This window comes from Arachis stenosperma, chromosome 6 (genome assembly GCF_014773155.1).
Source record: "Arachis stenosperma cultivar V10309 chromosome 6, arast.V10309.gnm1.PFL2, whole genome shotgun sequence".
Lineage (NCBI taxonomy): Eukaryota > Viridiplantae > Streptophyta > Magnoliopsida > Fabales > Fabaceae > Arachis > Arachis stenosperma.
In genome coordinates this window covers 28,494,249-28,504,595 of record NC_080382.1, presented here as the reverse complement: position 1 = coordinate 28,504,595, position 10,347 = coordinate 28,494,249, and the positions used below count along the sequence as shown (strand labels likewise).

General features: G+C 35.9%; 1 long non-coding RNA gene across 13 annotated transcripts; it reads left to right on the top strand.

The window, feature by feature from the left end:
• Positions 1–1,524: 1,524 nt before the first annotated feature.
• Positions 1,525–8,308, top strand: LOC130935493 (uncharacterized). Of its 13 annotated transcripts, none has more exons than XR_009067898.1 (10): positions 1,526–1,848; positions 3,856–4,183; positions 4,339–4,448; positions 4,538–4,932; positions 5,215–5,336; positions 5,443–5,508; positions 5,618–5,765; positions 6,731–6,923; positions 7,007–7,393; positions 7,505–8,301. It is a non-coding gene; the product is annotated as an uncharacterized LOC130935493 (long non-coding RNA). The 13 variants fall into 13 exon arrangements; XR_009067895.1 differs by having other exon boundaries at positions 6,552–6,923; XR_009067897.1 differs by having other exon boundaries at positions 1,525–1,848; positions 4,538–4,732; positions 4,808–4,943; positions 5,443–6,923; positions 7,505–8,308.
• Positions 8,309–10,347: the final 2,039 nt, after the last annotated feature.

Here is a 10,347-nt window from a genome sequence, read left to right as displayed (position 1 = left end):
GTGGGAACTCATGATGATGATGGGATGGGATTCGGGGTGGAGGGTCAGAGAATAGGAGGAAGGAAAATTGGGGGTGGGTTTGGGGTGAGAGGAGAGACGAAGAGATGCTGGGTGTGGGTGGGGTGGGGTTTTATTTTTTTAATATTATTTTTATTAATAGTTAAAGGTAATTTGGTCCAAAAAAATAGAAAAGGATGATTTTATAACGTTTTGTAATGTTGGGAATTATTTTAATAAGAAAAAAAGTCGGAGACGATTTTAATTTTGACCTCAAATTTTAGGGACGAAAAAGTACGTATCCCTATATAAAATAAGAAACCATTTGAGATAAGTAAAGACATAAATAAAATAAGAAATCTTGTGAGATAAGTAAAGACATAACATGACAATAACTGAAAATTAAACATTGAGATAAGTAGAAAATGTAAAATGAGATAATGAAGCTAATTTTAATGGATACATTTACAAGGGTAAATACACATTAGCATTGGGTATTTACTTCCTAAAAAGAGCTAAGTGTAGTATGAAGATGCTAATAATGACCAGAATCAACATAGCACTACTCTGAAAGGACCCATGTAGCATTCTTTTGCCTTTGTTCCAATATTGATTGATCTGAAGTTGAGTATTTTCAGGGTTGTGCATGTGTTGAAACTGTATTTGATCCAAAAAAAAGGAGAGATGTTTGAGAAATCTGTTGGGAATTGGGTTGAATAGGTGGCTCATTACCTTGAATTAGTTGTTCTTCTCCCAGACCATTTGTAATTGACCATTGTTGGGTATTCTTCATGAACTGCTCATGCTCATGCTCATGCTCATGCTCCATGAATTGCTCCCATGCTCGACGTGCTTCTTCAAATGTGTGATAGGACTTGTGGAGGTTGCCACTAACTCCGTTAACTTCTTCGTGGCATTCGGGCCAATTCGTGTAGATTCCAGGGACCTTGCCACGGAAGACAACGTAAAATTTTTTATTTCCTCTCATGTTGCATCTCTTCAACTTGAGATTGTGGATTTGGGATATTTAACTGAGTGAAAGGTTTGGTTTGTTGGTGTAATGAATGTTGTATGATTGTTATCATTTATTTTCCTACCAAATATTAGGGTTCTATTAAATGCATGGTTATGATAACTGGATCAAACTGGTGGAAACAGTAACCGGTGAGATAACGGTTCAATGGCAACAATGATAATGACTTAAAAATTGAAATTTTAAAAAATTTGGCTGAAGTTTGCAGGGTATGGAAAAGTCTATGAAATTATAAAAATTTGTCGAAGGTTGGACGAACTTACTCTAAAAAACAATTGAATTCCATAAAATTATAGTTGGAATATTAGATTTGGAAAAATAATAACTTTGTTTTTTTATTTTATTTTAGAAGAAATCCATGAAGGTCTGTGGCTAAGACCGCCTAGTTGAAAACAGTCTGGAACTACTGAGCCGATTGGAAACCAGCCAATTAGACCGGACCGAGAACCAAATTGGTCGGGTTTTGTTTTAAAAAAAAAAAAGAAACTCAACCCAACTCCCTAACGCGTTACCCACGCACCCTCTTTCCCCAACTTCCCCCTCCTCTTCGTCAATAACCTCCCTCACTCAGAATATGACTTCATAGTTCAAAAATTACCCAAATGAAAACTCTAGCTTCGTGCACGGTGCTTCCCCTGCCGTCCGTGGTTGCTGGCGGCTCCACTCCTTCATCCTCCCCCCATACCAAATCATCCTCTTTTGGCTTGGCACGTGGTATCCATCTCCCGTGGCTTCTGTGTTTGACGATTGAAGCTGCTCGCCGGCGTGTGGTTCGTCTCGCCGCCCGCCATCCTTTGTCATCCGACTCTCCGTGGATGGTTAGTGGCACTGTCTACAGGGTTTTGCAGCTTTTCCTGTCATGCTATGTTTAGTTAGACTGATTTTTGAATGTGAATGGGAATATAATGATTGACTTTGTGTTGTTGAAATTATTGGTTAAAATGTAATTGTTACTCTGCTGCTAGTTGTTTTGATTTCTGATTATGCGATGTTTGAATTTTGATGATAGATTTGAGGATTAGGTTGTTTATTTGTTGCTGCCTCTATTTAGTCTTTTTTTAATTTATTTCTGGTTTAGAGAAGCATGCTTGAGTGCATTGGACGCGTCCTCTATATGTTTGGATACCATTTTTTCTCTAAACGCCAAAATAATTTTACTTTCTTAACTTGCATTTTCAAGAAACTAGAAATTGTAGCTTTTGCTTTTAGGATTGAGTTAATTTTTTTCTTATCAATTCTACCTTTTTATTTTCTTACTTATAGTCTCTTTGGTACTCAAATAGTTCAAATATATAATTATAGTTTTTTATAAAATTTTTATTTCTAGTTTTGTATTAAAAAATTGTACTTTTTGTTTGGCTCTGTTAAAATTTTTAATTGTAATTTTTGTAGATTAATTTGTTATTATAATTTTGTTATAATATAAATTATTAATTTCATTAAAAAGAACCAAGTAAATAAGAAACTAATCATAACTAATAATAAAGTCATACATAATTAAATTTTATACTTTAAAATAGTATTAAATAAAAGAGTACTAAGAGTATTAAAAAAATGATAAATAATATAAATTAATAAAGTATATGTCGATATATGTTTTTCATACATTACCTTTTCTTTTGATATAAAAATATAAGTTTCCAATTTTTATATGTTATTGTTATTTTAGTAAAGGAAACATTAATTTTATTATAAAATTAATTAATAAGATCCATTTTAATATTTAAATTAAAATGATAGGATAATATAAAAAATTTATTTAAGTTGATGTCTATTTTAAGATTTTTTTTTTCTAAAAGTAATTTTAAAAAGTGTAATCCAATCAACATTTACTTTACTGTAATTCATTTGGATATAAAGATGACCAAACAAAAATCACTTTAATACAAACTTACGTTTCATCAAAATCAAGTTTGCAAAATCAGTTTTATGCAAACTTTTATTTATCAACTATAATCCAAATACACACTTAGTCTAGAGGCCTTTGCTTCAAATTTTAGGGCCAATTTCAGTAATTTAAATTAGTTGATTTGTGTTATATTCCTTGTAATTGTTACTTATATATATAAAGAAAGAAAAGGCATGCATGGTATGTTTTCAAGTTATGCTAATTATCATTGATTATATGTACAACATTTATATTCTTTTTGATATTAATCAATCTTGTAAAACATATACTATACGAATGTTTTAATTATTAAACAAACATGTTCCATTTTATCTACTATTATAGCAATAAATAATTTTTCATATGTTAATAACTTATTGACCTATTGATTGTTTTTTATTGTGTTGAGGAGAGTTGTTAATAACTTGTCTGGTTCTCAAGAGCTTGTTAAATGTGAAATGGTTTGGCATTAGTATTAGCATATTAGGAGGTCTATGTTGGCTAGATATGAAGACAAAGTATCATGAATACACTATCAGGTGGCAGCAACACTATATTGGTCATAGGGTCTGAAAAGACAAAAAGCTATTTTAACCCACTTTTGGCCGGTTGGATTGCAAGTAAGCTGGTGATTGAATTTTTTTTAATAACTTTTGGTGGGTTTTTTTTACTACGTGCTTGTTATATATTTAAGCAAAAGTATGAGCCTAGGGTTTATCTTTATCCAAGTAGTGTTGTTTTGTATTGAGAAGTGTTAGTGTGACTTGTGAAGAAAATGGAGTCATCTAAGTTATGTTTTGGATCCCCAACCACTCAACAACCTTAATTTTTTTGGTACTTACTTGTATACTATAATTTCTTTTTGTGCCATCTAAAGTCACCCTTAATGCCACACAGATTTCCATGCACAAGGATCTGATTATCTTTAACATGATAGGAAAGAATGTGAGACCAATAAAGGTGTTGTGGTGCAAGATGCGAACGACTCAATGGACGTAATGTTCTCCCAGGAGTGTGGTGTTGTAGCAAATCCAAGTGCAGTTGAGACCAAGGTGCCCACATCCAATGCTCAGGAAGACTTCATTATTGGTCATGCTAGTCCTACGGATATAGTTGCTAATTCGGAGGAGGCTAAGTCCCCAAGGCTAGTTACAGAGCCAGTTGTGAAAAGAAGGAGGCTCTTTCAGTCGCCGATGGTGAGACAACATGAATCCACACCCTCCAGGCGGTCAAGGGCTACTAGCTCTGCTTTGAGTGCATCACGGGTAAATGTATTATGTTGATGCAAATTTGAATCATGCAAATTTTGATCATGAATAGTTTCCGTTTCCTTTCCAGTTGGTTAAACATATTTTAAAACACATATAGTTTGGATCAGTCACATGTTTGGTTACACTAGTCCACTTGATCTATTGTATAGAAGGTAACTAAGGTTCCTAAGTTGAAGTTCAAGGCAATCTATGACATGGACTTTAATCGGGCAGACACTCTACTATTCAACTACTTGTTTTCCGATAGCCACTCATTGGAGTAAGCGTTTATTTGACTGTTGACATTTTTTCATCTATTCTTGCACGAGGACCTTAAACTAAACTATTTCAAGTCTTTCTTCCATGCAGTGAAACTGTTGTGAGGACGGTACAATATAGGTTGACTAGGCGCCATATCCAAAGCCTGGTCCCTGGCCGTCCTATTGATAGGAGAGTTGTAGAAATGGTGGTCGTGTGCAACATCTGCTCAATATAGCATATGAAGCATCCACATTTTTTGTGTCTCCCTCCTAGCTTTGTGGTGCATTTGTATATTCTTCAATAGTCAGTACCATAACAGAGTTCTAGTATGTTGAAGTTAATTTCAGCTGCTTTGATGTATTAATTTGGAAATTGCAGGAGGACGTTAGTAAAGGACTATCTACTGAGGAACTAACTGAGACTTATGTCCCTTTTTGGGTCAAACCAAGCAGATTCATTAGACGTGTTAGCAAAGAGTTTAATTTGTATGCCTTCCTTTTTATGTACGACGAAGGTTCCTCCCTCTTACTAAATTAATGTTGGCTTCAGATTTTCATACCCATTGAGGACATTTTCATGCATTGGTACTGCATGGTGGTTGATTATGACATGAACACAGTGTACCACTTGGACTCCTATCTGGATCCAAAAATGGTGACTGAAAGGGAAAAATTTATGCAAATCATGTATTGAACATTTTTTTGTTTGGGTCTTTCAAATGTACATTGAAAATGACTGACAAGCCTTTAATAGGTTATTAACATTGTATTGTTTTTTATTCAAAGCTTGGAAAGCTTTATGAAATGATGACTTCATTGAGCTATGGGCTTCTCCGAGCTTTCACGCCACCAGACCTGGGTAGATGGCTAATTAGGAAAGGCAATGGGGTCCCCAATTACAATACAAGGTTATATTCATATGTTTGAATAAGAAATTCATTTGGTTTTGCTATATCAAACTCACTTTTTTGCAACATGCATCACCAAGCGTGGTTCATTTTGTATGTGATTCAGTGATAGCTCTGGTGCTTGGGTTATTTCTTGGCTCCATCCTTCAACCACTTGTGCATCAGTGGAGTGGTAAGGAAGACCTTTTTATTAATGAAATGTGCTAAAAAAATCTTCATCGGTTTAGTTTGATAATAATTCAATCTTTTTACTTGACTTTGGCAACTTGAGGATCCTATAGTCTGAGGCACCACAGCTGTCTCCCTTGTTGGGGGACCGTTTAATGCCATTGGTGGCTTAGTTAGGATGTGGGCTTAGAATTGGCAAAGTCGCAGACCTCCGTGAGTAAACCACAAGCCGGATGGCTGGCCAAGGGAGACTATCGTTGTGTAAGTTATTATGCATCTTTAGCATATTGCTCATGATAGCTATTCAGCTCATGACCCCAGTAAGCTTCTGAGGGGCTATGTTCTTAGAATCATTTAGTTTCTTTTTTATGTTTAGTATTAAATGTAATTTGTCTCCCTAGGTTGAGTTTGTGTGCCATGTTGATGAAGAAAATTAACTTATAGAGAGTTTTGTTTGTATTAAGGTTTTTATGTGATGTTTGTGATGTTGACTAGTAAGCTTACTTTTATTCATACCATATTTTTAAGGATGACAGATGGTGCAGGGATATCTGCAAAATCTATAAAAAAAAAAACTGCCAAAGTGTAGTCTAGATTTGTCTATATTTTTTTTTCAACGAGGAATCAATCTTATTCTCCAATTATAGTGATAAGGGGATTAGTTATCGTAGCTTTATAGGTTTTGGTAGTTAAACAAAAATATGTAATAACAGGGACAAAGAACATGTTATAATTTGTAATTTAAGCTTAGTAATTTGTTTACATAAGAGTTATGGGTATAATATGGTACTATGCGTAGGTCTTCTATTGTATCATATAATGATATAAAATATAGCATGATATAGTCAGCACATAGCCCAATAAATTGGTTTGAGGCATAAAGAATGAGGCATAATTTTGGGCCCACAATCACGAAGAGTGATTATATGACATGCTACTTCAGTATGTAAATTATATTTTATGTATTGTCATTTTTTATTAAGTGATTGCATAGAAAATTATTTTTTATTAATGGTCTGTGTTAATCCTCGTATGATGTAATAGCAGCAACTCTGGTTAGAACAGTCTCGTGATATTGACGTATAATAACACTTAGGAGCTATAACATCCTAAGGTCAACCAATTACCTAAGATTTATCTGATTATTTGGGCCTTTGTAAGTTGGAAATGGGACTGTGACAATTTGTATCCTGCATGGCAAATTGGTAATTAGTCTCACCCTTTAGAAGGTATTAAAAGAGGCACTCACCATATACTCACACAAACATATTCACACACAAAAGAAAAGAGATGTCATTTGAGGAAGAGTCCCCTGAGGAAAGAGAGGTCTCCATGGCCACTCAAGAGGGAGAGATCCTTGTGGCCATAGACATGCCTCTAATACTGGAAGGGGCAATGTTAACACAACTTTGTCAAGAAGTAAGTATCTCCATACACCCAGGTCAAATGACATGATTGAATCTTATTGAAATGTGACTTATATTTTCGTGTCTTTATCCCAGGATAAGAATCCAGTGAAGGACAATGTTATCTCTACTCTGAAAGAACTAACTGCCACTATCGAAGTACTAACGTCGAAGATGGATGCATATGAAGGGCGTCAACAACAACGTGACCATACTCTATCCATGCTATGCTCCACTGTTGTAGCCATTGAGCATAACTTTAACAACACAACATTTCACAAGGGTGTCAACGATGCAGCATTTGAAGCCAGCAAAAGGCCAAGGCGGAGAATGACGTTTCCAAAGTCACCGGCAACGTGCCAACAATGAGTACACCCATGATGAACCATTTCGTCGTAGGTTGCAGCAACTTTGTTGACCTCGAGAGAACCGTTGACGTTTCTGATGAGCGGATAATTTGTATACTTTTTGGCATTGTTTTTAGTATGTTTTTAGTATGATCTAGTTAGTTTTTAGTATATTTTTATTAGTTTTTAGTTAAAATTCACTTTTCTGGACTTTACTATGAGTTTGTGTGTTTTTCTGTGATTTCAGGTATTTTCTGGCTGAAATTGAGGGACCTGAGCAAAAATCTGATCCAGAGACTCAAAAGGACTGCAGATGCTGTTGGATTCTGACCTCCCTGCACTCAAAGTGGATTTTCTGGAGCTACAGAAGCCCAATTGGCGCGCTCTCAACGGCGTTGGAAAGTAGACATCCTGGGCTTTCCAGCAATATATAATAGTCCATACTTTGCCTAAGATTTGATGGCCCAAACCGGCGTTCAAAGTCACCTCAAGAAATTCCAGCGTTAAACGCCGGAACTGGCACCCAAATGGGAGTTAAACGCCCAAACTGGCACCAAAGCTGGCGTTTAACTCCAAGAAGAGTCTCTACACGAAATTGCTTCATTGCTCAGCCCAAGCACACACCAAGTGGGCCCGGAAGAGGATTTTTATGTCATTTACTCATTTCTGTACACCCTAGGCTACTAGTTTCTTATAAGTAGGACCTTTCACTATTGTATAGAAATCTTTTTGATCACTTTTAGATCTCTAGATCATCTTTGGACATTTTAGTTCTTAGATCATTGGGAGGCTGGCCATTCGGCCATGCCTAGACCTTATGCTTATGTATTTTCAACGGTGGAGTTTCTACACACCATAGATTAAGGTGTGGAGCTCTGCTGTACCTCGAGTATTAATGCAATTACTATTGTTCTTTCATTTAAATTCTGCTTGTTCTTTATCCAAGATATCACTTGATCTTCAACATGATGAAGGTGATGATTGACGCCCATCACCATTCTCACCCATGAACAAGGTGACTGACAACCATTCTTGTTCTACAAGCATCTGAGGCTTAGTGAATATCTCTTGGATTCTTCGGAGTCTTCGTGGTAAAGGCAGGACTTGATGGCAGCATTCAAGAGAATCCGGAAGGTCTAACCTTGTCTGTGGTATTCTGAGTAGGATTCAATGATTGAATGACTGTGACGTGCTTCAAACCTATAACCTACTGGGCGTTAGTGACAGACGCAAAAGAGTTATTCTATTCCGGTAGGGGAGGGAACCAAACCGGTGATTGGCAGCACTGTGACAGAGTGTGTGCATTAGCTTTCACTGCGCGGATGGGAGGTAGCTGCTGACAACAGTGAGACCCTATACGAGCTTGCCATGGAAAGGAGTAAGAAGGGTTGGATGAAGACAATAGGAAAGCAGAGAGACGGAAGGGAAGGCATCTTCATGCGCTTATCTGAAGTTCCTACCAATGAATTACATAAGTATCACTATCTTTATCTTTTATGTTATTTTCGTTCATCACCATATATATCTGAGTTTGCCTGACTAAGATTTACAAGATGACCATAGCTTGCTTCAATACTAACAATCTCCGTGGGATCGACCCTTACTCACGTAAGGTTTATTACTTGGACGACCCAGTGCACTTGCTGGTTAGTTGTGCGAAGTTGTGTAATGCCATGGTATTGAGCGCACCAAGTTTTTGGAGCCATTACCAGGGATTATGAGAGTTGTGAAAAAGTATAGTTCACAATTTCGCATGTCAAGTTTTTGGCGCCGTTGCCGGGGATTGTTCAAGTTTTGAGCAAGCTTTTGGTAACAATGCCTGGGATTGTTCTAGTTTGGACAACTGACGGTTCATCTTGTTGCTTAGATTAGGTATTTTTTTTTCGAAATTCTTGAAGGTGAATTCTAGAGTTTCATGATGATTTGTTGAAATATGGCTGGCTGAGAAGCCATGTCTAATCTGATTGGACCGAGGTTTCAACTTATCACCACAAGAGCTTGTTGATTTCGTATCAATCTTGCTTTTGGAGCAGTGATTTGCTAAGGTTTGGCTGACCTTTGGTCATGTCTAGTGTTTTGGACCGAAGCTTTCTTTGAAAGCTTGGTTGGCTGTGAAGCCATGTCTAATTCCTGGACCGAAGTCTTAGACTAGCATTGCACTGATTCCTGGAATTCTCATTAAGAATTTTGATACCTTTTTCCACTTAATTTTCGAAAAAAAAAAACACAAAAAAAAAAAATTATTTGCTGTTTCTTGCTTAAGTCTAGTGTCTCATCTTAAGTTTGGTGTCAATTGCATGCATTCATTCATGTGTCTTAAGGATCCTCAAGTAATTCTTGATGATTTTTGTGTTCTAATCTTTGAATTCTATTGACTTGAAGTATTTTGTGTGTCTCATATGCATTCTCATATTGTTAGTGTCAGTAGTACACAAACTGCTAAGTTTGGTGTCTTGCATGCATTGTTGTTTGATTCTTGTTGCATTTTGATTATTAAAAATCCAAAAATATTTTTAATTTGTGTCTTTTCAAGTCAATAATACAAAGAATTGAGGATTCAGAACATACTGCAGAGGAATTATACAGAAAAAGCTGAGCATTCAAAAATGCCCAGTGAAGAAGGCAGACTGGCGTTTAAACGCCAGCCAGGGCACCTGGTTGGGCGTTTAACGCCCAAAAAGGGTGCATTTTGGGCGTTAAACGCCAGAATGTATACCATTCTGGGCGTTTAACGCCAGGATGGTGCTAGGGGGAAGATTTTGTTTACTAAATCAATTTTTTTCAAGTTTTCAAAGTTTTTCAAAATCAAATCTTTTTCAAATCATATCTTTTCAATCAAATGTTTTCAAAATCAATTTCTTTCCTTTTTCAAAGATACTTACTAACAATCAATGATTTGATTGAACATTTTTTGCCTTTTCTGTTGAGGAAGGTTTTATGTTTGAATCATATCTTTTCTTGTTAGGCAAGTCATTAATTTTTAAAATCATATCTTTTCAAATTGTTTTCAAATCATATCTTTTCAAATTGTTTTCAAATCATAACTTCTCAATCACATCTTTTTAAAACCATAACTTTTCAATCAAATCT